This window comes from Armigeres subalbatus, chromosome 3 (assembly GCF_024139115.2).
Source record: "Armigeres subalbatus isolate Guangzhou_Male chromosome 3, GZ_Asu_2, whole genome shotgun sequence".
NCBI lineage: Eukaryota > Metazoa > Arthropoda > Insecta > Diptera > Culicidae > Armigeres > Armigeres subalbatus.
Genome location: NC_085141.1, coordinates 99,127,197 through 99,154,791, shown reverse-complemented (window position 1 = coordinate 99,154,791; position 27,595 = coordinate 99,127,197). Strand labels below are relative to the sequence as shown.

Genomic DNA, 27,595 nt, shown 5'->3' with positions numbered 1-27,595 from the left:
AGAGATGCTTCAAAGTTTCTCTACGATAGTTTGCAATTATACTACGGAGATGATGGAGAATTCATAAAAAGATATGGACTTTTTACTTCATTCTATACAAAACAGACATCATTAAAATATATTTACCCAGATTTGTACTAACAGTTTTGATAATGATCCTTTAGTGGCAGGTTCCTAAGACGTTGGAGCTAGCAATTAAGGGAACGCTAATAAGAAAATGTACCACCACTCTTGGAATAGTGTACCAACTGTTGGTAGTTTTAGTTTATGGGCGAAGCGGAAGATTATTTTTAGAAGGCCACGATTATTGAAGTACGAATTTATACTAACATGTGCATTAACATATTTTCCGCGAATCAACAACAAATCCATTCAGGTAATGCCTCATGTCACATGCATCATATTTCGCACGTTGATTTTTCCCTACTCAGCCTGTCATGTATCTGCTTTACCTAAATAAATCCAATAAAGTTTTTACAAATTGGAATTGGATGGTGCGGTTCGGAAGTGAGGGGTAATATTGGCACCAACTTTGCTCACGCAAGCAAGAAGTTCCCCATCATAACTGGAATGTCGGGCGGATCCCGTCGGATTGCGAAGAAGGGTGACTATTATTGATTTCTACTGTCGTCGTATGTTACGGCGGCATCCATGCGTGTGGGTGGGTAGTCTTGTCGTCACACTTTAGCCCTTTCTGTGCGACTTTTTGCCTTTCTCGTATATTAAGTATATGTAAAGGCTACATGTTCGCTCCAAAAACAAACTTTTTATAGGAGGCTCGGAGACCCATAGTGGTATACACCGATCGATCCAGCTCGACGAATTGAGGTGATGGCTGTGTATGTGTGTATGTGCAAAAGTTTACGCCCTTTTTTGGTACTTAGCCTTAACCGCAATAAGTTGCATTAAACGGGGAATCCTGTCCCATTGTTTCCTATTGGAAATTGGCCGGATCGAACTATGGGATCGAAAATCATGACAAAAATGCATTTTTGAAAAAGTTGACTTGAAAGTCTCGCTAATAAAGACAAAAAAAAAGTTGACTGGATCGAACACTGAGATCGAACATTTTTCAGGCACTTACCCCCAACCGCATGGCGCAGAAGTTATGGTAAAAATACATTTTTTCACGTCAGAAATGAAAAAAAGTTGCCCATGTTTGGGCACTTATTCTCAACCGATTTGCTCGCAACAAGTTAAACTGGGGGTCTCTATTAGCCTTGTGATCAAAAGCCTAGGTTTGCCAATCCGGAGATGGCGAACTCGATTCTCGGTCCGGTCTAGGATGTTTTCGGGTTGGAAACATTTTCGATACCCTGGGCATAGTGAATCCATTGTACTTGCCACACAAGATACATACTCATTAGGGTGGTTCGAAAAATCGATTTTGCTCCACAGTGCTCATCTGATACTTTAGCATGTTCTGAGTGTCATCTGAAAATTTGAGCTCATTTGGATTAAAACTGATTTAGCACAAGCCAAGTTTGCATGCAAATTAGTATGGGGAAAATTATTTTTTCTTTATACTGTTATTGACGTTTCCCCATTAAGCGCAGGTTAAAAGAAAACCTACATAGCTAAAAGGGATACTCAACAGCTTTCACCCAACGAAAACCACATGTTGATTAATAGTCTCAATCAAGGATGTTATCGATCATTTAGTAATTTGCGTTCGATCATTTAGTAGTTTGTCAATAGAAGCTGAATATCAAAATGTATTGTATGGTGCAGTGCTGTAGTTGTGAACTAAAAGCTAGTTAGTCGGCAAAAATTAGGGGCGTTACCACACATAGGCAATAAAGGGGGAGCACACTAAAAAATAACTCCAATACAGGAAAAATTGAAAATGGTTTTCGGACTCCGCAGAAAGTGAGAACGTCATAAAGCGCCTTCCATGACCAAAATGAAATCTACAACCACAAATTATAAATAAAGACCCAGGTACTGAAAGACTGAGCAATACATCAGAGGGTGGGTTGGGGATGTTTTGTAGTTGCCATACTCCTAGGTGCAGGGGCCCATGGAGTGTCAATTGGCACATCAGTATCAATACCAGCGAAGTCCTGATTATGGCATTCTGGCCGTGAGTTAACGACAAGATATCGCAGTAATAGTAATTGGAATTTGTAATATTGTGAAAGCGAAGGCTGGCAGTCGGACATTCTACTCTTTTAGTAGAGCCGGGTGACCCTGACTTGAATCGTGGGCTAATGACTAGCGTATCTTCCGCCCGTCCGTGGCAAGCCTTGTAGCACGCTGTCTAATCCTGGCACCAAGCTTTTCCTGCGGGGTGGGAGTAGGCTCAGATGCCGTTTCCAAACTTGCGCTGATCTGGATCTGAACATGTAAGTGTAAACCAATGCATGAATACCTTGCATACCGATAGGTATGCAAAGATAACCATGGGATCTTTGAGGGCGACTACTCCAGTAGGATTCGACGACAGCCACATGGGGGCCTAACAATAATGAGTGATTCAAAAATTAATTCTACCTAACGATAATGAGTTATTCAAAAATTAATAATTAATTAATAGCCCCAGAGTTTCCCGGCACGTTCCGCAAGTGACTACGGGATGCGGGTGGTCGCCGAGCATTTCGATAATATCATCGCGAGTGCAAGGCAGAACACCAGTAAGGGAATGCAACAGAACCTTCGGATGCTTCGCCCGAGTTGCAAGACAAGAACAGGACGCGTTTATCAGGGTGGTGGGAAGAGAGAAGGCCGACAAAGATGATCAAACCTATGCTTTCTGCTTCCTAGGAAGAGCGACTATGGCCCAAAAGGCGATTGATTTCGCCCTGACGGCCTCATTGGCCGGCCCGAAACAGCAAGGGCAGCAATCCGGCGAAGGCGCTCAGAGCAAAGCCAAACGACGGGCGACCATAAAGGCAAAACGTTGTCTGCACGGAACAGATTGGGATACATAGGGTATCGACCCAAGAAGGCGACTTCCGGCCCAAAATGGCGAAAGGCGCCTATCAGACGCAAGTCACCGGGCCAGAAGAGGGTACCAGCCGGCCGGTGCCATCGGCACAAGAGAGCGAAAATCCATGGCAGCTGGTCAGTAGGGCAAAGCGAAAGTCGAGCGTATCTCGACCTGCAAGAAAGCAAAGGATAAAGACGAGGCCTTGTTGGTGAGAACAGATAAGGAAAAGTCACGGGGATGACAAGCTACGCCACATTTGTCACATCTTTTCTGAATCACCAATACGAGTGCACTGTGAATGCAACATAAACAATTGCGAGGGTGAAAATGATATAAAACGAACAAATGCATAAACAGTACCTTAAGCAACTAGTATTCCAAATAATTGAACAAATAAGTTGAACATTCTTAAGTTTGAAGCATGGAATCGAGTGTAAAATTGTTTTAATTGATAATTCGTTAATTTTTTTTTCTATTTTCTTATGATTGTATCATGTTGCATTATTGAGTGGTATGGGCGTTTTGCATCATATTCTCCTGTAAAAACGTGAACATTCAAAATTCACTCACATACTATTGCAAAATAAATCAGTATTGGTGTAATTTGATACTGGGGGATAAATTTATCCCCCAAAAAAGAACGAACAAGCAAACCTGTCAAAATCCATAGTAAAAAATTGGATGTCGCTCCTCTGGGAAAAGTACACCGAAGTCCTTAAATCGATGCGGGCGGCAGAAAAGCTTTCGGTGCTAGGTCAGGACGTGCGAAGCGTCAGACGCACCAAGATCGGTGAAATGATCTTGATTCTGAAACGCGGAGCGCAAGCTAGTGGGACGGACTATAGGAAGTTGGCCCAAGAGATCTTGGGTGACGACGTCAATGTGAGGTCGTTGGGGGCGGAAGTGACCCTCCAGTTCAAGTAACTGGACGAGGTTACGAACGCGGATGACGTCATCTCTGCCATCAGAGAGCAGTGCGGCACAGATGTTGAGAAAACCTCTATACGCCTAAGAGGCGGTACCTTTGACACGCAAGTAGCCTACCTTAGATCACTCACGGAAGTCAAAAAAAGTCATAGAGAATGGAAGTTGAAGATCAGCTGGTCAGTATGCCCAGTCGCCATCAGTGAACAAGTGCTATTCGTGCTTAGAGTCGGGGCACCAGTCCTACGACTGTATGGACCTAGACCGTAATAAGCTGTGTCATCGTGCGTTGTGGTGAGGAAGAGCACAAGGCGCAGGAATGCGATAAGGCACCAAAGTGCCTCATCTGCGCCAACAAAAAGCAAGCCTGTAACCACGTTTTGGGTGGACCTTCGTGTCCTATCGGAGAGACAAACAAGAAGAAGCCGTGCTAGTAACACAATTGAATTTTAACCACTGTACATCTGTTCAGCTGCTGTGGCAGTCGTCCTCCTGTTCGACCCGTACAACGTTCCTGTCGTCAATTAGGTGACGAACGGATCTAGGATGGCGGCTATTTGCACAACGGGACGGTATCTGCTCCAAGAGGTGGTACATTCTTCCGCTGAGGGTGTCGTGATGGCCAAGATCAACGGTGCTTACCCATACGCTTAAACCTGGTTTAAGCACTAAGCGGAGGGGAAGAAATCAGCCCTAAGACTCATTGGCCAATTTGTAATAGTTTCTGGGTGATCTGCAAAGTTACATCTGTTCAGGGCCAATCCCAGACCGTTTGGAAATAGCAATATTTCTGCGTATACCTTACGGATTTTCGATCAGCCAGCATTGGTCATCATACTAGTTCTAGTTTCTGGGGAAAGGATAAAACATGATGGAAGTAAACGTCACTTAAAATGACAAACAAAAGAAAAAATGCATTAACATACCCTCGAAAAACCCGGAACATCTCCGGCGGCCAAGGACCAATCTGAGGTTTTGGATGGGGACAAAATACTAGAAAAGTTTTCAATCCGCCAGTGTGTTGATCGCGTATGCTGCCACAAGAATTGAATCCCCGTAGACTTCTAAGGTCATAGGCGAAGCCGACGATCTTGACATCAGAAGGGAACTGTAGTTTCAGAAGTCCGCCGTACATAATATTCCATAATACCGGGTCCAATAATGAGCCTTGCGGTACTACTGCATTAATTGGAACACTTCTCTGACTGGCATCGATGTCGTATAATAGTATACGGTTCTGAAAATAGCTTAGAATATATAGAATACCTCACCTTTTACATTGGATCGCTATCTCAGCGGCCTTTATCACGCTGTCAACGTCAAACGTGGACTTATCCTTACGAAACCCGAACTGATTGCTTGCGAGGCCGCCCGTACCCTCTGAGTACGGGGTCAGCCTTTTGAGGATGATCCTCTCCAGCAACTTGCCCGTCATGTTAATTAGACGGTTTCCCGGCTTTCGGTAACAGAACCAACTTCTGCCTTTTCCATCTATCGGGAAAACTACTACAGTCATGGAGACATCTCTGCATAGATGTTCGCAATGATTCCTGCCTTGAGAAGGGTGTTCGGAACTCCATAAGGCCCTGGAGCCACCATTTTGGCCTACACGCACCCGAATACTAGAATAGAACGACTAACTCATGTCAAAGACTTGGGCGTAATTTTGGATTTCCAACTAACGTACAAGTTGCACATCTCGTACGTTGTGGGCAAGGCTTCCAAAACCCTGGGCTTTATCTTTCTTTGGCCAAAGAATTTTCTGACATTTACTGTCTGAAGCATCTGTTTTGCTCACTGGTGCGGTCTATACTGGACTATTGCTGCGCCCCGTTCGGAATCCCAATGAACGGTGCAGAACAAATTGAGTCCGTGCAACGACGTTTCCTACGATTTGCTCTGCGTAGACTACCGTGGAGAGGTCCATTACGCCAGTCAAGTTATAATATCTGCTATCGGCTTATCGATCTGGAGCTGCTAAGGAATCGCCGGAACATTGCTTGGGCCGTACTTGTTACAGTTGTTTCGCAAGGCCGAATAGTTGTAGCGATATTTTGGAGCAAAATATATCAACGTACAGCCGAGGGCACTTCCAAATAACGCTATGCTAAGAAGGCCATTTCGTCGGACTAACTACAGTATGAACGGTAGTATTGAAGGATTACAGCGGTTATTTATTACGGTATCAACAATCTTCGACTTCAACTTGCTTTATCAGACGCTGCGTCGGAGATTCAAAGAATTTTTCTCATCGCGTCAGGTCATGTTTGAACTCAAATTTTTACTACAGGCGCCTCCATGCTGGTCACGTTTGGACTCCAATTTGCACTTCAGACGCATCAATGCTGTTTGATAAGTACTTGATCCAATATGAACGCCTCGACAGGTCACGTTTGGACTCATATTTTCACTGCAGGCGCCTTCGTGCTGATTGATAAATACTTGTATAAACGCCTCGACAGGTTATGTTCGAGGTCAAATGTGCACTATGAACGCTTTTTTGATGCGCAGATTGGTATTCAAATATGATTTTTTCATCAAATTCTGTATGTAAACAATTCGTTCATTTGGAATCATCTAAAATTTTAATATTCCTCTTTGTGGATCACATCATATCCGGCAACGGAAAGTGCTTCACATCGTCTTGCATAAATTAAGTAACCTAATGTTATAATATACATGTTACACTGCTCTAGCATTTTTTAAAAATTTAAATTATAATTTTGAAAATAAAAATTAACTCGAAGCAAAATATAAAGCTTGTTAGTCGCCGACTAACCCCGACCCCCCGCAACTACAGCACTGGTATGGTGGACTTCTAGTGCTAAGGTTTTTCTACAACTTTGCCAAATGGTTCGTTGTTTGAATTCCACTAGTAACGGAGTTATAGCTCTAGTCGCAGTAGCTTAAACTAAATGATTGGAATTTTGTTATCATTTAGTCTAAGTTCCTTATATTCCTTTTAGCTATGTAGGTTTGTATTCCTTTTAGCTATGTAGGTTTACTTTTAACCTGCGCTTAATGGGGAAACGTCAATAACAGTATAATGAAAAAATAAATTCTTCCATACTAATTTGCATGCAAACTTGAAACGGCTTGTGCTAAATCAGTTTTAATTCAAATGAGCTCAAATTTTCAGAGGACACTCAGAACATGCTAAAGAATCAGATGAGCACTGTGGAGCAAAATAGATTTTTTGAACCACCCTAATACTCATGCATTGACGGGCATAGAAAAGCTTTCAATTAATAACTGAGAAAATGCTAATAGAATACTAAGTTGAAAAGCAGGCCAAGTCGCAGTTGGAATGTAGAGTCATTGAATGAGAAGAAGAAGAAGTTAGATTCGACAAGGAGCTTCAATATTTTCTTTTAAAAATTGGCGGATCAGACTATGCGATGGCACGAAAACACGCGATAAAAGCAATTTTCCAGTAGCTTACCTTTAAGGTCACTCCTGACAGAATCTCAGTTCAAAGTGCTCGCGTTTTCGGGGGCACACCACTCGATACGGAAGCAACGCACAACTTCCATTTTTATTTTTTCACACATGCTGCGACGAAGCAAAGCTGAATCAACAAAAATGACAGTTGTCCGTCGCCCCCGTATCGAGTGGTGTGCCCCCGAAAACGCGAGCACTTTAAAACTTGGATTCTGTCAGGAGTGACCTTAACTGATTTGCTTGCAAACGCAAATTCCGTTCAATTCTGTTCGGTATCGAAACATGACTACGTTTGGAAATACACAAAAAATACCGTTACAAGTGATGAACTTTCCAACAAAAAATCACTATGATGAAGTTAAAAAAAAAACACCGTTCAAATACGCGGATTCGGTTTGAAATTGGAAATTTTTTCTTTTTTTTCTATACCGCGGAAAAATGATCGGAATCACAGATTGACTCCGTCTAAATAACGGAAGGGTTCCTTCCAGAATCGAAGAAGGATTTTATTCGGCATCGCAGTAGGATTCTGTTCAGAATCACAAAAGAATGATGCTCGAAATCGCAGATGAATTCCGTTCGGAATCGCATTATAATGCCGATCGAAATCGCAGAATGATTACGCTCGGAATCGCAGGAGGATTTCGTTATGAACCGCAGAGTGATTTTGTTCGGAGTCTCAAAAGAATTCCATACAGAATCGCAAAAGGAATCAGAATAGGACTACATTCGGAATTGTAGAAAGATTATTTCCGACACCACCAATATTGTAATGCAGATAAACTTCGTTCAAAAGCACAGAATAATTTTTTTTTTTTTTTTTTTTTTTTTTTTTTTAACTAATTTTATTTGCTAATTATCTAATACATGCATTCATCTCGTAGACTAGGTGTTCCGTGTGATTCTTAACACTATCATCCTTATTTGCTATGTTACGCTTTTAGTTATTATTAATACATTTCAATTGCCTCTGGCAGTTAGAATTTTTCCTCTGGTTGAATTGAACCATGTAGGAATTACAATGTTTTCAACTTAAACTAAATTTAAACTTAACCTATTTTATACTAAGGGTACAAGGAGTTAATCGTTGCAATAGAAGATTGCAACGATTTTTGTCTAGAATTGGAAATTATTTTGTTGGACATTTGTTGCAATGTCTCAATATTAGAAATTCTATGAAGTTCATTGGTACTATACCACGGAGGCAACTTCAGAATCATTTTCAAAATTTTATTTTGAATCCTCTGGAGTGCCTTCTTTCTGGTATTGCAGCAACTAGCCCATATTGGCACAGCATACAACATGGCAGGTCTAAACATTTGTTTGTAAATCAAAAGTTTGTTCTTAAGACAAAGTTTTGATTTTCTGTTTATAAGTGGATATAGGCACTTAATATATTTGTTACATTTGGCTTGATTGCCTTCAATGTGATTTTCGAAAGTTTTTTTTTGATCTAGCAGAAGTCATAAATATTTACCTTCGCTAGACCAATTAATTATCTGCTAGGATTCAAATAAGAACTTCTCGGCTTATGTTGGAAAATTATAAGCTGAGTTTTGGAGGCATTCGTGAAAACTTTTCATTTTTGTAAGTAAGTGGAAAAAATATCCAAACTTTTTTGCAATCTACTACCAATGACACGAAGGCTTCGCCCTTTGGCGGAAAGGCCAGTGTCATCTGCAAACAGAGATTTTTGACACCCTGGTGGTAAATCAGGTAAGTCAGAAGTAAAAATGTTATACAATATGGGCCCCAGTATGCTGCCTTGGGGGACACCAGCCCTTACAGGTAATCTATCAGATTTAGTATTCTGATAGTTTACCTGCAGCGAGCGATCTGATAAATAATTTTGGATCAGTTTAATGATGTACAGAGGAAAATTAAAATTCATCAATTTTACAATCAAACCTTCATGCCAAACACTGTCAAATGCTTTCTCTATATCAAGAAGAGCAACTCCAGTCGAATATCCTTCAGATTTGTTGAGCCGAATTAAGTTCGTAACTCTTAATAACTGATGAGTGGTTGAATGCCCATGGCGAAAACCAAATTGCTCATCAGCAAAAATAGAATTGTCATTAATATGAACCATCATTCTATTTAAAATAATCTTTTCAAACAGTTTGCTTATTGAAGAAAGCAAACTGATTGGGCGATAACTAGAAGCCTCAGCTGGATTTTTGTCCGGCTTCAAAATTGGAACAACTTTGGCGTTTTTCCATTTATCTGGGAAGTATGCCAATTGAAAACATTTGTTAAATAAATTAACCAAAAAGGATAAAGAGCTCTCAGGAAGTTTTTTGATAAGTATGTAGAAAATACCATCATCACCCGGGGCTTTCATATTTTTAAATTTTCTAGTAATAGATCTCACTTCATCCAAATTAGTTCCTAACGAAGGGTCAAAAACATTATCTTGGTTGAGAATGTCTTCGAAACTTCGTGTAACCTGATCCTCAATTGGACTAGTGAGACCTAGACTAAAATTATGGGCACTCTCGAACTGCTGAGCAAGTTTTTGAGCCTTTTCGCCATTTGTTAATAAAATTTTATTTCCCTCTTTAAGCGCTGGAATTGGCTTTTGAGGTTTTTTAAGAATTTTCGTTAATTTCCAAAAGGGTTTCGAACTGGGATCCAACTTGGAGACATTATTCTCAAAGTTGGTATTTCTCAGAATAGCGAAACGTTTAATTTCATTTTGCAAATCTCGCCAAATAACTTTCAACGCGGGATCGCGAGTTCTTTGGTATTGCCTTCTTCTCACATTTTTAAGACGGATCAGTAGCTGAAGATCGTCGTCAATAATAATGGAGTTGAATTTAACTTCACATTTCGGAATTGCAATGCCTCTGGCTTCGACAATTAAATTTGTCAAAGATACGAGAGCATTATCAATATCACTTTTGGTATCGAGAGGAATATCAACATCAAAATTCCTATCGATATACGTTTTGAGAGAATCCCAATCAGCTCTATGATAATTAAAATTAGAGCTGATTGGATTATAAATGGCTTCTTGTGAGATTTCAAATGTCACAGGAAGGTGATCAGAGTCAAAGTCAGCATGAGTTACCAATTGGCCACACAGCTGACTTGAATCCGTTAAAACTAAATCAATTGTAGAAGGATTTCGATTGGAAGAAAAACAAGTTGGTCCATTGGGATATTGAATAGTATAATATCCCGCAGAACAATCTTCAAATAAAATTTTACCATTGGGATTGCTTTGAGCATTATTCCATGAACGGTGTTTGGCATTGAAGTCACCAATTACGAAGAATTTTGATTTGTTGCGAGTCAGAATTTGAAGATCAGCTTTCAACAAATTCTTTTGCTGTCCATTGCATTGAAAAGGCAAGTAGGCTGCAATGAAGGAAAATTGTCCAAAATTTGTTTCAACAGAAACTCCCAAGGTTTCAAAACTTTGGTTTCAAACGAAGAAAATAATTTATGTTTGATACGTCTATTAATGACAATGGCGACCCCACCACAGGCGCTGTCAAGACGATCATTTCTGTAGATAAAATAGTTTGGATCTCTTTTAATGGAGAGTCCTGGTTTTAAATACGTTTCAGTTATAATGGCAATATGCACATTATGAACTGAAAGGAAGTTGAATAATTCATCTTCCTTACCCTTTAGAGAGCGGGCATTCCAATTTAGAACTTTCACACAATTATTTGGATCCATTGAAACGGAGTCCGATAACAATTTTTTGTGTGTACTTTATACCAACCTGAACAGCTTCAGGAATGGTATTTGCTTTGAACATTGCATCAATCATGTGATGCAATTGTTCAGTTAAAAAATCAAAATCGGAAGCAGTCATGCTACCTGAAGCGGCAACATGACCGTTATTTTCCGTTGGGACATGGGTATAAACCTCATTTTGAGAAGAGAAATTTTGTCTACCAGCAGCGATGTTTGCATACGTAGGTACATTGGAAAAATTGGAATTTACTGAAGTGCTTGCTACCCGTTGACGAGCGGCAAAATTTGTTTGTGAATTGTGGTGGGTATGAATTGCTCGACCGGTAACCGGTTTCGAAATTTGAGCGTTTGAAAAATTTCTACCCGTCGAATCTGGGATCCGATTGGAATTTCCGTCATCAATTTTGCACGGGAATTCAAAACTTTTTGCGTGAAGGGCATTCCCAGAAATTGGATTTATGATTGCCCCACAGTTTGCGCACTTAAATTTATTGGAATCTTCTCTCACAGGACATGCGTCCTTGGCGTGAGAGGTTCCACCACAAATCATGCATTTAGCATCCATGTGACAATGTTTGGTTCCATGACCCCACTTTTGGCACTTACGGCACTGGGTAGGGTTTTGGAAATTTCCCCCAGGCCTGCGGAAATGTTCCCATGTAACACGGACATGGGACATAATACAGGCCTTTTCCAAACTTTTCATATGATTTAGTTCACTTTTGTTAAAATGAAGTAAATAAAATTCTTGAGAAATGCCCCTCTGGGAAGTACCAGAATGGGATTTCTTTTTCATCTTAATTACTTGGACTGGTGAAAATCCAAGTAATTGAGAAATTTCAATTTTAATCTCATCCAGTGATTTGTCATCACTGGGGAGACCTTTCAAGACGACTTTGAACAATCGCTCAGTTTTGTCGTCGTATGTGAAGAATTTATGGCGTTTCTCAGTTAAATAGTGAAGAAGACGTTTGCGATCGTCAAAGGATCCCGGCAAAACGCGGCAGTCACCCTTCCTAGCAATCTGAAATGAAACCTTGATCCCCTGAAGGTTACTCAAAATCTCATTCCGGAAGCCAGAAAACTCGGCAACAGATACCACAATTGGCGGAATCCTTTGCTTTTTCGCATGAATCGAATCACCTGGGCTAGAGGTAGATTCGATTTGCTCAATTTCATCATTAATCAAATCGAACTGATTGCTCAGTTCGATTGGAGAAGAATTATTTCCGATATTAGAGTTAGAAGGAATATCTGAATTCTCCAGCTTCCTTCTATTTTTTCCGCGCTTGGGCAGGACGGTCTTGAAACCTTGTTTCTTTGAAGGAAGTGGAGAATTCAGAGACTCCCCTTCCTCTTGTTTTTTAATACTCATTGCTGAGCGTGGAGACGTGACCTTCTAAGAGGTTTTTTCCCAGAACGGTGTCCCTGCAGGATTACCACCGCTTGTCGGAATTTTACTTCCGCAAACGGGTCCAACGTAAAACGAAGGCACGGGTCCTTGCAAAGATCGTAACGGGATCAGTGGGTACAAATAGCGCTAAGAAGCACCGTTGAAATTAAAATAGCTTCGGGTAGTATTAAAAACTTCCTTCCGCAAAGAGAGAAAGAACCGCACAGCACGATGCGGTCTGAAGCACAGAATAATGATTTCGTTCGACGTTCCGTTTTGTCTCAAATTTAGAACATAACTCATATTCCAAACGCACGCTTTTATATGGCCATTTTGGATTTATTCATGTACCTAATTCTTTCCATTGGATCTTGAATTCATTTGTAATCTTGACCCTCAGAACTGAAAACCGATGGAATTAGTCTAAGAGCGCTAAAACGCCAATGTTCAGAATATGAGTCATGTTCGGGATTTGTGTCAAAACGGTACGTGCGAAATCGCAGAAAGGAATCGCAACAGATTCCATTTGGAATTGAAGAAGAATTTTGTTTGGACTTCGTCCGAAATTGCAGAAAGGTTCTGGTTTGAATCGAAATTGTAGAATAATTCCATTCCATATTGCGGAGTTCAGAATCACGGAATCATTCCATCGGAATCAAGGAAGGATTCCGCTGGAAGCTTCAGAAGGATTTCATTTGAAATCGTTGAATGACTGCGTGCATAACTACAAAAGCACGCTCGAAATCGCAGAGGAATTCCGTTTAGAATTTCAAATGGATTCAAACGGATATTGGGGGCCACAGATTAATTCTATTCAATATCGCTGAATGATTCCGTTCGGAATCGCAACATGATTCCATTTGGAAATACAAATGAACTCTGTTAAAAAAAGGTGGAATTGTGGAAAAAATAGGATTGTGAAATCTCTTAGTGACATTTTGACCACTCTAATATGTTTTTATCATTATCGTACACACTGGTGGAGTTAAACTGGGGCACGATGAGGCACGTGATCCACCAAATCGAACATTTCTAATTCCCGAGAAAAAAAAAATTCTTAGAATTTCGATTAATCCTGGAGAAACTTCCGAAGTTATTTTTGAAGTTATTATCGAAAGAATTTAGAAGAAATTCTAGAATTTTCTTTGCGAAATCTAATCGGTATTTCTCCGGAAATTCTATTTAAAATTCCATCGTAAATTCATGTAAGAATTCCTTTGCCAAATCTATCCGAAAATCTTTCAGGCTTTCCTTTGGAAATTTCTTCGAGAATTCATTCTGAAATTTGTAGAGGATTTTTTAAAAAAATATCTTCAAAATTGTTTTCCATGACATGAATTTCCTCCCAGTTTCTTCCAGGGACTTTTTCGGAAAAACCCTATGGAAAGACCATCGTTAATTCATCCATAAGTTGTTTCGGCACTCCTTTTTTAAGTAAAACTCATGCAGGGATTAATACGGAAATTTTGTTGATATTTTTCCTTGAAATTTATTATCCTGAATGAATTTTCGGAACGATTTTTAACGGAAATATTAAAGGTATTTGCAGATGGATTTTTCGAGGAACGAGGAGCTAAATGATTGAAAATAGATTTTACTATTAAGTTTCTGAAGAGATTACCGAGAGAATTTCTAAACATATATCCGATAAATATCCGGAGTTTCTAATTAACGGTACGGAGGCATGTCCGAAGGTTCTGAATAAATTTCTGAATGAGGTGAAATTTCAAAGAATTTCCCAGAATTTCTTCCTATAGAGTTATGGAAGAGATTTCTTTAGAAATTAGTAAAAGAAAATGTTTGACAAAATCCTGAAACATTTGCTGATGCAATTCCTTTAAAAAAATTGAAAGAGTAATTTTCAGAGGAAATAATAAAAGGAATTCTCTTGCAAGGTTTTCTGCTGGAATTATACACAAATTTCCAATGGCATTTGCAAAAAAAATGCGAATGCATTTCTAAAAGAATTTGTAAAATTCTAAAATTCAAATGAATTCCTAGAAAAAAAATTCGAAGGAATTTCGGAGGGAATTTTCGAGAATATGCTGAAAGCTATTTTCGAAAACAAATTGAAAAAATTGGAATTCGGGAAATAAATTGGATATTCCTCATAGGGACACGGCAGGTATTTCCGTCCATCGTCGTAGGGGCTAAAACCAACGAAAGCAACGTACATTTGCTAGAACTCCACTATAGCAGAACGTTTCTCCTGAGCTTACGATTTGGTACGTCTGAGTTTTACAAAAAAGCGTCTCTTTTATTGGTTTTCGAGACTATGACGAAGGAATTTCCAAAGAATTCCTTAAAGAATTTCTGAAGGAATTGTTGAAAAAAATTCCTGAAGAATTATTATAGGATTCCACGACAAAATTTCAAGTCGAATTTCAAAGCAAATACCTATTGGAATTTTCATATAAATTTTTGGATTTCTACAGGAATTCATTCGAAAATTACTTAAAAAAAAACTCCTGCAAAAATTCCTTCAGAAATATCTGAAGGAATCCTTTTAGGAATTCTTCTAACAAATTCCTTTGAAAATCCAGACACTAGTAAGATAAAAGACTGCTTTGAATCTGGAAATAAGATTTCATTATAAATGAGAAAAACTCAAAAATATCGGGATTGCATTCGATCCATCAGTGAGAAGTTAGAGATGAGGAGTGATAAGCGATATTCTCAAGAATCCCTTAGGAATTCACTTCGGAGTGGCTTCGGAAATTTCTCCAGTATTCATCTAGGTGATATTTCTTGAATTTATCCAAAAGCTCGTTCGGAAAGTCCTCCATACATTTTGACGTAGGACTTACGTCTTTCTTTACTATACTGGGTGTCATTTAGATTTTTGGAAATCGAGAGCGTAACGCTGAGAGGGAAGATTTCGAACGTTACTAGCGCCTTTATCTGTCGATGGATATTTAAGATTTATATATCAATCGACTCGGATACTTTCCAGAAATTTGCCAACTTCATTGAAACTTAATATTTTTAACGATAAGCTATTGAAAATTTCAATTCTTGTCAAGGCCAATAAAAATTTCATATATAATCAATCTCGTGCATTCCTAACACGGACATCAGAATGCATTGCCACGTGCCTTCGGATCCACCGGAAGATTTTCTTTGTGTATAAAAGAAGCTGTGCCCCCCCGTGTGCTAGTCATTTCAGTTTGTGACAGACAGCAGCGCGTAGGGACGTGCTTTTTGCTTGCACATATTTTTCTCGTTCTTTTGCGTGCTTACGTACACAGCATGAAGTCGCCGTTGGGAGAGCTGCCGGTGGGTCTGCGAGTATGCATAAAAGAAGAGGACGTTTTTTTTGTCATTTTTTGCTTGATGATGGTCGGATGCAGTGGTGTCGATTGCGATCGATGCAATCGCCTATCGCATCGCTCGGAGTTCACGGCTAAAGGCCGATGATGGCTGAGGCTGCGATGGCAGCGGTGGTGGATGAAGAAGAATAAAATTAGCCCAGAGATATTTGGTCTGTTCATCCAGGGAAAGTGATTGGTTTCATAATCCACATCATCCCGGGATGGGAACGAGTCATGACATATGACTGACCATATGTTAAGTTGTGGTTGGTACTAAACTACACGTACATTCAAACAGGGTTGTACTATAACAGTTCTGATTCCCCAGTAAAAACGAAGCAACGAAATTGGTGCTGTATTTCTTTGTTTGGCGATAAGATAAATATATGTTCAATGAGATGGAAAACGAGACAGTTCCGATAAAAAAGCACATTTTGAAATTTTAAACTTTAAATACTATCATCAATAAGAAATCTAGAAATGCCCTACATTCGCTAAAGTAAATTAGGGCTGAATAGTTAGATACAAAGCAATTCTGATTATGTATTTAATAATTAGTTTTATTTCCAAAAGTTTTGAATAAACAAATTGTTAATAATTCTACACAGCATGGAAGTTGTCATTTCCAATATCAATACCTATAATCAAACCCCATAGATTCTAAAGTTAAATCTAAATACGTTACATTTATACAAGTCCTACCCCAACAAACATTGACTAGTTCAACTAACATCAGTGTGATGATCCAATTCAGCACTGTGTTGAATTATGTTTGTACTATTTCTTATCGCAACTTCTGTTCAGGCTTTGTTCACACAATTTTGGAGAAGTTATACAGCTACAACATCTCATTTTGAAAAACAACTTTATTTCCTGACTCGTTAAACCTTTAAAAAGCATTTTACTTAGCCTTAATTCAGCTATATGTAAATTCTTCGAAAATAATAACGATAAACGTATTGTTGAAGCAATTGCTATTTGCATATAATCATTTAAAACTTTCCTAAATCGGGTCTCGAACTGCTGATATCTGATCATCCGTCGGTAACGTTGTCATCCGCGTCATCCTGGATTTGTAAGTTATGGCTTACTCAATGCATAACATAAATAATCGTATGGCTGAATATGAGTCATAATTGGACTCTTATTCAACAAGTCAATCTGTCAAACTACAGTTTGTTAATAACTGTACAAGATTTTTAATTTAACCATTGTTCAGCCAGTCATAACCATTGAACACTGGGAAAAATATATCCAAATAATGTCCAAACTATAAAATAAAATCCGTCTCCAATGATGGGGTTTATGAAAATTTAATGAATTTATGTTCGTCCTTGCTCGGAATCTCTGAATAATACGTTGCGATATGATTGTGCCATTAATACTACACATGCAGCCAGTAAATAACTTCACATATCGACATTTATTTACATATATAAAACAACTAATACATATGAAATCTGTAACAGACATCCAATATGGTCGATTTTTTTTGTGTTCCTTTCCGCACATCTTTAAAAAGACTGCATGAATTTTCTTCATTCCTCCAGCAATTTTGTTCGTTATAATCTCCAACAGCTTTAAAGATCAGGAGTTAATTATGTATCATGATATAATTATGTGTTGCCCCACGAATATAAAAAGACAATCAATCCAACAATGTCTTGAAAATAAATTATTATTTCCCTACCCAAGTATCATCAATTCAAGCCATCGCGATTTTATTCCAAACGAAAAAAAAGCATAAACTATAATATTTTCTTCCACTGTGCGATAGATCCGGTAAAGGTAAAATCCAATGGTAAAGAAGGACAAAGGTTAAGAAGGATGTCTAATGCTTGCTTATTAATCTACTATTCAAACTGAATTCGACCACCCTTTTAGAGCATCACATAATAGTCGATCAGAGAATTTTGAAAATCATTTGATCAGCACATTGATAAACTTCCCCAATGTGCTGAAATGCGATAAAACTAAAACTTTAGTTCGACCTCAAATAAAGGTGGTAAACAAATAAATATGCCAAATCGAATATTAGTCGGATCAAATGCTGAAATGAAATCTGTTTAGCGAATTATTCAGCATCCATTTTATTCAGTTATGAAGATCACAAATAAACAATAATTCAACTTAGATGCTTATTTATAGCTTGTCGTTGTTTGTTGGGGTCTTCTCGCGGTTATGTTTAAAACATTACCCATTGCTCTTTTTTTTTTCGTAAAAAATAATCACATGAATTAATTCGGTTAGTCATCCAGGAATTCCATCTTAAATTTCTCTAAGTAATACATACTAATAATACAAAAAATACTAAATAATAAATTTCTTCATAAATCCTCCGCAAATAAATCTAGAAAAACCTCCAGAAATTCCTTTAGGAACCATTTCAAAAAAAAAAATTTTAAAATGAAAATGCTTTTGGAAACTCCTTTTGGAATCCTCCTTCTTTCAAAAATTTCTATAGCGAAACCTTAAAAAAAATCTCAAAGAATAAGATACACTGGGGGAAGTGGAGAAAGAAAAATTAATTGTGCATGTTTCAATTAGTGTAAAACCAGTTTAAATGATCTTAATGAATTCAATCAAAATGGGCTATCAAAAACAATCAATTTTGCACCAACTGTGCGGTAATTCATACCATTTCGATCGTTTGAAATTTATGGAAATAGATTTGAAAATTAGGAGTTGTTTTTCCACTTACCCTAGTGGAATGGGGTAAGTGGAAAACCCAAGTTACCTTGACCTTCAATTGTGATGAGTAGTTACATATAACTGAAATCAAAACAATAATTGCTCTGAGTATCTTTTGTTGAATAATGTCTTTAGCTTAACGGAATAAGTCTCCAAAGAATTCTCGTAAGAGCTAGTAGAGGGCTGGTTTTGCCTCCTCGGACAATAAATGTACGTAAAATCTATTCCGTATGTTGCGTTGCGTTGCGTTGTAACAGAGTATTTCGTAGATTGCATACTGATAGCTGTCATGTATTTTCTTTAACTTTCTTACTCCAACTGCTTATGGATTACTATTTGGGATTTAATAGCAACCCAATTGGGGGTCAAAAATGATAAATCATGAAAGCTACCATTGCCGGCCACGCCCATCTTCTCTGTTACTAAGGAAGGGAAGGAAATGATGATATGACATCTACTTAACGAGAGGCCAGCGACTCACCGACGCCCTCATAGATGTCAAGGAGTTGGATGGTTGGTAGGGAATATAGTTTAGGAATATCATCATAAGCAAATGATATAATGCGTTTAAACAGACGTTGGGAGTGACCATGCTAAGAAATTTTTGTCACTCCATTGTCGTAAAATCTATTCCGTATGTTCGCCCAAAGATCAACTTTTTATGGGACAAATGGGCCTTACAGGGTTATAAACTAATTTATTTAGTTTAATTAATGAATTGAGATGATGTATGTGTGTGCGTGTTGTGTATGTGCGCAAAACACGTGCAAAGCTATCACCTATTTTTAAGCACTTGTCCTTAACCAATTCGTTCGCAAACAAAATTGCAATCAACGGCAAAACTTAATATGAATATAAATGAATGTGAATTATAAAAATATTATTACCTATCAGTGCTATTTTTATCTTTCCTATACATTTTTGTTTTTATATGTCAAACATGTCAAAGGCATAATTACCGATAGGTGAATTAATCAGGCTTTTTCTTATGTATATTAGTCCAATCACCACTGAAATCAAACAAACAAAGAACAAAGAAGAAACATATTAAGATTCACAGCTATCGGAATAAACCCCGAAGGGAAGAAGAAATTTGCGTGGTCAGAACATTATCTACTTCCCCCGCAGTGTTTGATACCAGGGGTAAGTGTAAAATCTTTAAATTATTTGCTCTCATGGTACAAACCACTACAAATTGAATGGGGTTAGTTTAATTGTATTAAAATGGTCACCTGTGATATAAATTCACTGAAAAAAGGGATAATTGGTGCAAATAAGAATTGATTTTATGAATGCAAAAATCAATTTTTAGCGAAACCTTAAATGACAGTTCAAGCATTAACCGCGTTAGTGTATGTATTATACAAATTTTAACATAGTATTAGTGTGAGCATCAAAGTATATTCTTTTATTAGGGGGAATGACGGCTTTGGCAGGTTTTGTTCTATTATTGTCAGAGGGGTTTTTTATGACTAATTATGCTCAAATTTGGCCTAAACATTCTTTGCATATCAAAGAATATTGTGGCCAAATTTCATAAAATTTGGTCGAAAAAAAACCCCTGACAATAATAGAACAAAACCTGCCAAAGCCGTCTGTTCCCCTATTTCTTATTCTATTCTATTATTATTCTATTCTTTATATTTCGCCCACTACTTCCTGTTTCATGTATGATTATTTTCTTTCCAAAGGATCTCCAATAATCAGATTTTTGAGCATAAAAATGTGCTAAGAGTCTTCACTAAGAGTGAAAGTCTTCACTTGTCATAAATAAAGGGTAGTGAAAAGACAGGGGCACCTTCTTCGACCAGACGTCGTACATTCCATTTATTTTCAACATCTTGTGTTACAGATACGCAGTCCATAAAAACATAACTTCAAGCAAATATGGGACAATTATGTTTATGAGCAGTACGTATTTCAGCCTATACGTATCTGAAAACTGACGGCAGTGAATGGAATAACTCTAACAAGTAAAGAAATTTTAAATCGGACCATTGAGGTATTGCATAAAACTGTCTGATGATCAATTCATGTTTGTTTTCAAAGGCCCATGGCCCTCATCTGGTTCGATTTAAAAAATGTCTAGGTTTATGCAGTACTTTGCATTCAAGGTCTTCGCTGCCGCCATGGGCATATTTGTCTCATGTTCGCCGGGATTCTTATGTACATAGGACAGGAATGGGTGTAACGGCAGATCTATCTAAGCATGAAACTGTGTAGTGCATGTCAGACGATAAGCAATCTTGAACATCCCTCGAACATCTAACATCTTACCGCACAAAAGCAAGCGACGGATTAAATTATCATATCAACAACTTTAGCTCAGACGGCAACATCCGATTTTTTTTTCGGAAGCGTCTGTTTCGACACCAGTCAAATCACATATTTTTAGCATTTCATTCACCACCCTTTAAATTTGACGCTGGCTTATTCCCTTTATGTACGCTCTCCCCAGTTCCCACCCACCCGTCAGCATCGAGCGGCCTCAAGAGGTGATCCCAACTGTTGCTTGCGTTAACAAAAAGAAGATAGAATTTTGCAAAGACTTTCATTCAAGTCAGGACTGAACCGGGTGCGCCTTCGAGTTAAGAAAAGACCGGGAGTGCGGAGGAAGCTGTGTTGCTCATTTCCGTTTCCCTCTCTGCTTCCACCTCCGGTGCTGTCACAGCAGCAGCAGCAGTCCGAAAGGAATTCTCCTGTGGCTTACGGTCGGAGAGCACGTTCTCCTGGCTTGGCCTCTGTGTGAATGGTTCTTCACACCGGAGACGTGCCAAAATTACGAAACAACCAACCCAACGCAAAGCAACGTCGTCGTCGCCAACCACGTGGACGTTCGTTTGTTAGCTGGTGCGGGACATACCGAGTATAGACGATGTAGGCAGAATTGCCTCTGATGGAATATCTTTATTCAACTTAAAGAGCAAAGTCTCGTATCCTCTTCGTAGCCATTCGTTTGTTTTTGAAATGGGGAGAAAGAGATTTGGGAATTTTTATTTGGGTACGTCTATGCTGGTTGTGTTTGTTTGGCTTGGTCATCGCCATGCGTTGTTTCACTATCGCATACACAAATTGCTGCTGGCCTAATCTTATCTGGTAGGGCTTTGTTTGAATTTTTAAACAAGGCAATTCTGGCGGAGTATTAATTTGACATGTTTATGGTTTTCGATTTAACAATTTTTATTAGTCGACGTAGTACCACAACTGGCTCCATAGCTCAGTTGGTTAGAGCGTCGTGCTAATAACGCGAAGGTCGTGAGTTCGATCCTCTCTGGAGCCATTTATTTTATAAAACAAAATATAAAGTCCGTCCGTTTTTTGTTGGAATATGTATTTTTGTATGAGGATTCAGAATGTTCAAAAAACTCATTTTGGTCAAAAATGTCACATATGCAGTTTCTCAAACCAACGGTTCATTTGCTTTATATTCACAGACACGTAATTAATAGCAAATACTGCTACTGTAAAACCTCTTTTTACGCTCCCTCCTTTTACGCTCCCTCCTTTTACGCTCCCTCTTTTTACGCTCAAAATTCCAAATAACGCTCCCTCTTTTTACGCTCTAAATTCGAAATAACGCTCCCTCTTTTTACGCCCTATAGGAGCGTAAAAAAAGTTTCAAGCATTTATATGAGGCAAATTTGGATTAGTTTCGGAGGTTGTTTTTAGATGATCTAAGTACTACGGATGTTCTAGAAATAGAATATAGGCTTGCATGCGAAGTGGTATTAGCGGTTGTCATGATCTACGAACTCCACACAGTCAAGATCTGTTGATCAACCTTCGTAATGGAGACAGTTATTGAAGAATAAACAAGTTGTGTGACCCCTTCTTGGTAATTGATTTAATTCCAAGTAGTTCTTGTTGTTGTCGTGGGCTCCAGGAAGTCTACAAACTCCACAGAGTCAAGTTCTGTGGATCAACCTCCGTAATGGAGGCAGTTATTGAAGAATAAACAAGTTGTTTGACCCCTTCTGGGTATATGTTTGTATTCCTTGTAGTTCTTGTTGTTGTCGTGGGTTCCAGGAAGTTTACCAACTTTATAGAGTCAAGGTCCGCGGATCAACCTCCGTAATGGAGGCAGTTATTGAAGAATAAACAAGTTGTGCGACCCCTTCTAGGTATATATTTGTATTTCAAGTAGATCTTGATGTTGTCATTGATGCCAGGTAGTCTACGAACTCCATAGAGTCAAGGTCTTTGGATCAACCTCCGTAATGGAGGCAGTTATTGAAGAATAAACAAGTTGTGTGACCCCTTCTGGGTATATGTTTGTATTCCTTGTAGTTCTTGTTGTTGTCGTGAGCTCCAGGAAGTTTACCAACTCCATTGAGTCAAGGTCTGTGGATGAACCTCCGTAACGGAGACAGCTATTGGAGAACAAACTAGTTGTGTAACCCCCTCTTGGAATATATTTGTATTTCAAGTAGTTCTTGTTGTTGTCGTAGGCTCCAGGTAGTCTACGAACTCCACAGAGTCAAGGTCTGTGGATCAACCTCCGTAATGGAGGCAGTTATTGAAGAATAAACAAGTTGTGTGACCCCTTCTGGGTATATGTTTGTATTCCTTGTAATTCTTGTTGTTGTCGTGGGTTCCAGGAAGTTTACCAACTTTATAGAGTCAAGGTCTGTGGATCAACCTCCGTAACGGAGACAGTTATTGGAGAACAAACAAGTTGTGTAACCCCTTCTTGGTATTTGTTTGTATTCCAAGTAGTTCTTGTTGTTGTCGTAGGCTCCAGGTAGTCTACGAACTCCACAGAGTCAAGGTCCGCGGATCAACCTCCGTAATGGAGGCAGTTATTGAAGAATAAACAAGTTGTGCGACCCCTTCTAGGTATATATTTGTATTTCAAGTAGATCTTGATGTTGCCATTGATGCCAGGTAGTCTACGAACTCCATAGAGTCAAGGTCTGTGGATCAATTATTGGAGGCAATTATTGAAGAATAAACAAGTTGTGTGGCCCCTTCTGGGTATATGTTTATATTCCTTGTAGTTCTTGTTGTTGTCGTGGGCTCCAGGAAGTTTACCAACTCCATAGAGTCAAGGTCTGTGGATCAACCTCCGTAACGGAGACATCTATTGGAAAACAAACAAGTTGTGTAACCCCTTCTTGGAATATATTTGTATTTCAAGTAGTTCTTGTTGTTGTCGTAGGCTCCAGGTAGTCTACGAACTCCACAGAGTCAAGGTCTGTGGATCAACCTCCGTAATGGAGGCAGTTATTGAAGAATAAACAAGTTGTGCGACCCCTTCTAGGTATATATTTGTATTTCAAGTAGATCTTGATGTTGTCATTGATGCCAGGTAGTCTACGAACTCCATAGAGTCAAGGTCTGTGGATCATCCTCCGTAATGGAGGCAGTTATTGAAGAATAAACAAGTTGTGCGACCCCTTCTAGGTATATATTTGTATTTTAAGTAGATCTTGATGTTGTCATTCATGCCAGGTAGTCTACGAACTCCATAGAGTCAAGGTCTGTGGATCAACCTCCGTAATGGAGGCAGTTATTGAAGAATAAACAAGTTGTGTGACCCCTTCTTTGTATTCCTTGTAGTTCTTGTTGTTGTCGTGGGCTCCAGGAAGTTTACCAACTCCATAGAGTCAAGGTCTGTGGATCAACCTCCGTAACGGAGACAGTTATTGGAGAACAAACAAGTTGTGTAACCCCTTCTTGGTATATGTTTGTATTTCAAGTAATTCTTGTTGTTGTCGTAGGCTCCAGGTAGTCTACGAACTCCACAGAGTCAAGGTCTGTGGATCAACCTCCGTAATGGAGGCAGTTATTGAAGAATAAACAAGTTGTGCGACCCCTTCTAGGTATATATTTGTATTTCAAGTAGATCTTGATGTTGTCATTGATGCCAGGTAGTCTACGAACTCCATAGAGTCAAGGTCTGTGGATCAACCTCCGTAATGGAGGCAATTATTGAAGAATAAATAAGTTGTGCGACCCCTTCTAGATATATATTTGTATTTCAAGTAGATCTTGATGTTGTCATTGACGCCAGGTAGTCTACGAACTCCATAGAGTCAAGGTCTGTGGATCAACCTCCGTAATGGAGGCAGTTATTGAAGAATAAACAAGTTATGTGACCCCTTCCTTATATATGTGTGTATTTAAAGTAGTTCTTGTTGTTGTCGTGAGTTCCTGGTAGTCTACGAACATAGAGTCAACCTCCTTAATGGGGGCAGTTATTTGAAAATAAACAAGTTGTGTAACCCCTTCTTGGTCTATGTTTGTTTTTAAAGTAATTCTTTTTGTGGTCGTGTGCTCCGTAATGGATGCAGTTATTGAACGTTGAACACTTTTTGTGTTTTTGTGGCCTCTTCTTGGTACAGTAATATCCCGATTTTATCATTCCTAGTGAATTCTGGGTGATGAAATAGAAAATGTGACAAAATTGGAACAATTTTTATTTTAATTTTTTTTGTTTGTTTCGCCAATACGAATCAGTTTATGCCTTGGAAAGGCAAAATACGTGAACGGAATCCGTAATTTCTTGTCGAAGAGGCTTACAAAATTCTTGACAGGTTCTTTGAATTAATTCAGAATAAACCACAGGCGATGAACGTTATTTCACGAAAATCATTGTAGTTTGCGTTATTATTTGAAAATAATAAAAACGACAAAAATGCGAGGTCGACAAAATCAGAGATGACAATATCGGAGAGTGACAAAATCGGGTCAATACTGTATATTAGTGTTACGATAGACGAGGAAACCTTCGAGGTGGTCGAGCAATTCGTCTTCCTCGGATCCTTGCTTACGGCTGATAACAATTTTAGTCGTGAAATACGAAGGCGCATCATTTGTGGAAGTCGGGCTTACTACGGGCTCCAGAAGAAACTGCGGTCAAAAAAGATTCGCCAAATCGCCACCGCACCAAATGTGTCATGTACAAGACGCTAATAAGACCGGTTGTCCTTACAGACATGAAACATGGACAATGCTCGAAGAGGACTTACAAGCACTCGGAGTATTCAAGATACGGGTGCTTAGGACCATCTTTGGCGGTGTGCAAGAAAACGGTGTGTGGCGGCGAAGAATGAACCACGAGCTCGCCCAACTCTACGGCGAACCCAGTATCCAGAAGGTAGCTAAAGTCGGAAGGGTACGATGGGCAGGACATATTGCAAGAATGTCGGACAGCAACCCTGCAAAGATGGTGTTCGCTTTCGATCCGGCAGGTACGAGACGGTGTGGAGCGCAGCGAGCGAGATGGGCAGACCAGGTGCAAAACGACTTGGCGAGCGTGGGGCGTATCCGAGGATGGAGAGATGCGGCCTCGAACCGTGTATTGTGGCGTCAAATTGTTGATTCAGTGTTATCTGTTTAGATGTAGTCTAAATAAATGAAAATGTACTTTATATATTTGCATTCCATGTACTGCTTGTTATTGTCATGAGTTCGAAGTAATCTACGAACTCCGTAGAGTCAAGGTCTACTGGTTACCCTCCATTATGGAACCATTAATTGAAAAAATAACAAGTTGCGCATCTTCATCTGTTGGAATGTGTGCATCCCAAGTAGTTCTTGTTGTCATGGGTTCCAGGTAGTATACAAAATTCATTCATATCACGTACGTAACTGTTTACTCCTTGGAAATGCAAAATGTGAATAAATTGGAACGAGACAATTTCACGCCGGAAACGCAAGGAAAAAAACGGGCTAATATTGCATAGACCATGTACCGCATTTATATCAGGTTAAAGACCAACTGTTATTGGTGTAAGCCTAGAAGTATTACTCCATAAATATCTAGGATGGCCATTAGCATATGCCATGAACACATTTTATTCTATGTACCACAAAGGGGTTGTACCATTTTTGAAACAAGGCGAAAGATTTTTGGTTACGCGTGTAGATCTTAAGGCCATTTCAAGAGTTTTTTTGGATGACCATGAACCTATGCAATGGACGCATTATATTTTATGTACCACAACGAGCTTGTACCACTTTTGAAACAAGGCGAAAGATTTTTGGTTAAGCGTGTAGATTTTAAGGCTTTTTTCTAAGGGGTTGTACCACTTTTGAAACAAACCGAAAGATTTTAAATAACACGTGTAGATCTTAAGGCCCTTATCCAGGGTTTTCTTGGATGACCACGAAACTATGCAATGGACGCATTCTATTATATGTACCACAAAGGGGTTATACCACTTTCGAAACAAGCCGAAATATTTTTCAGTTTACGCGTGTAGATCTTAAGGCCTATTCCAGGGTTTTCTTGGATGACCGTGAACTCAGGCTATGGACGCATTCTATTCTATGTACCACATAGAGGTTGTACCGTTTTTGAAACAAGGCGAAAGATTTCTGGTTACGCGTGTAGATTTTAAGGCCTATTCCAGGGTTTTCTTGGATGGCCGTGAACTCATGCAATAGACGCATTCTATTCTATGTACCACATAGGGGTTGAACCATTTTTGGAACAAGGCGAAAGATTTCTGTTTACATGTGGAGATCTTAAAGCCTATTCCACGATTTTCTTGGATGACCGTGAACCTATGCAATGGACGCATTCTATTCTATGTACCATAAAGGGGTTGTACCATTTTTGAAACAAGGCGAAAGATTTCAGTTTACGCGTGTAGATCTTAAGGCCTATTCCACGGTTTCTTGGATGACCGTGAACCTATGTAATTGACGCATTCTATTCTATGTACCACAAAGAGGTTGTACCATTTTTGAAACAAGGCGAAAGATTTCTGTTTACGCGTGTAGATCTTAAGGCCTATTCCAGGGTTTTCTTGGATGACCGTGAACCTAGGCTATGGACGCATTCTATTCTATGTACGGCAAAGAAGTTGTACCATTTTTGAAACAAGGCGAAAGATTTCAGTTTACGCGTGTAGATCTTAAGGCCTATTCCACGGTTTCTTGGATGACCGTGAACCTATGTAATTGACGCATTCTATTCTATGTACCGCAAAGAGGTTGTACCATTTTTGAAACAAGGCGAAAGATTTCTGTTTACGCGTGTAGATCTTAAGTCCTATTCCAGGGTTTTCTTGGATGACCGTGAACCTAGGCTATGGACGCATTCTATTCTATGTACCACAAAGGGGTTGTACCATTTTTGAAACAAGGCGAAAGATTTTTGGTTACGCGTGTAGATCATAAGGCCTATTCCAGGGTTTTCTTGGATGACCGTGAACCTATGCAATGGACGCATTCTATTCTATGTAC

General features: G+C 39.1%; 1 non-coding gene across 1 annotated transcript; it reads left to right on the top strand.

Moving 5' to 3' along the window:
* The first annotated feature begins 21,606 nt into the window (after positions 1 to 21,606).
* On the top strand, positions 21,607 to 21,680 carry Trnai-aau (transfer RNA isoleucine (anticodon AAU)). Its single transcript has one exon. It is a non-coding gene; the product is annotated as a tRNA-Ile (tRNA).
* The last annotated feature ends 5,915 nt before the right edge of the window (positions 21,681 to 27,595 follow it).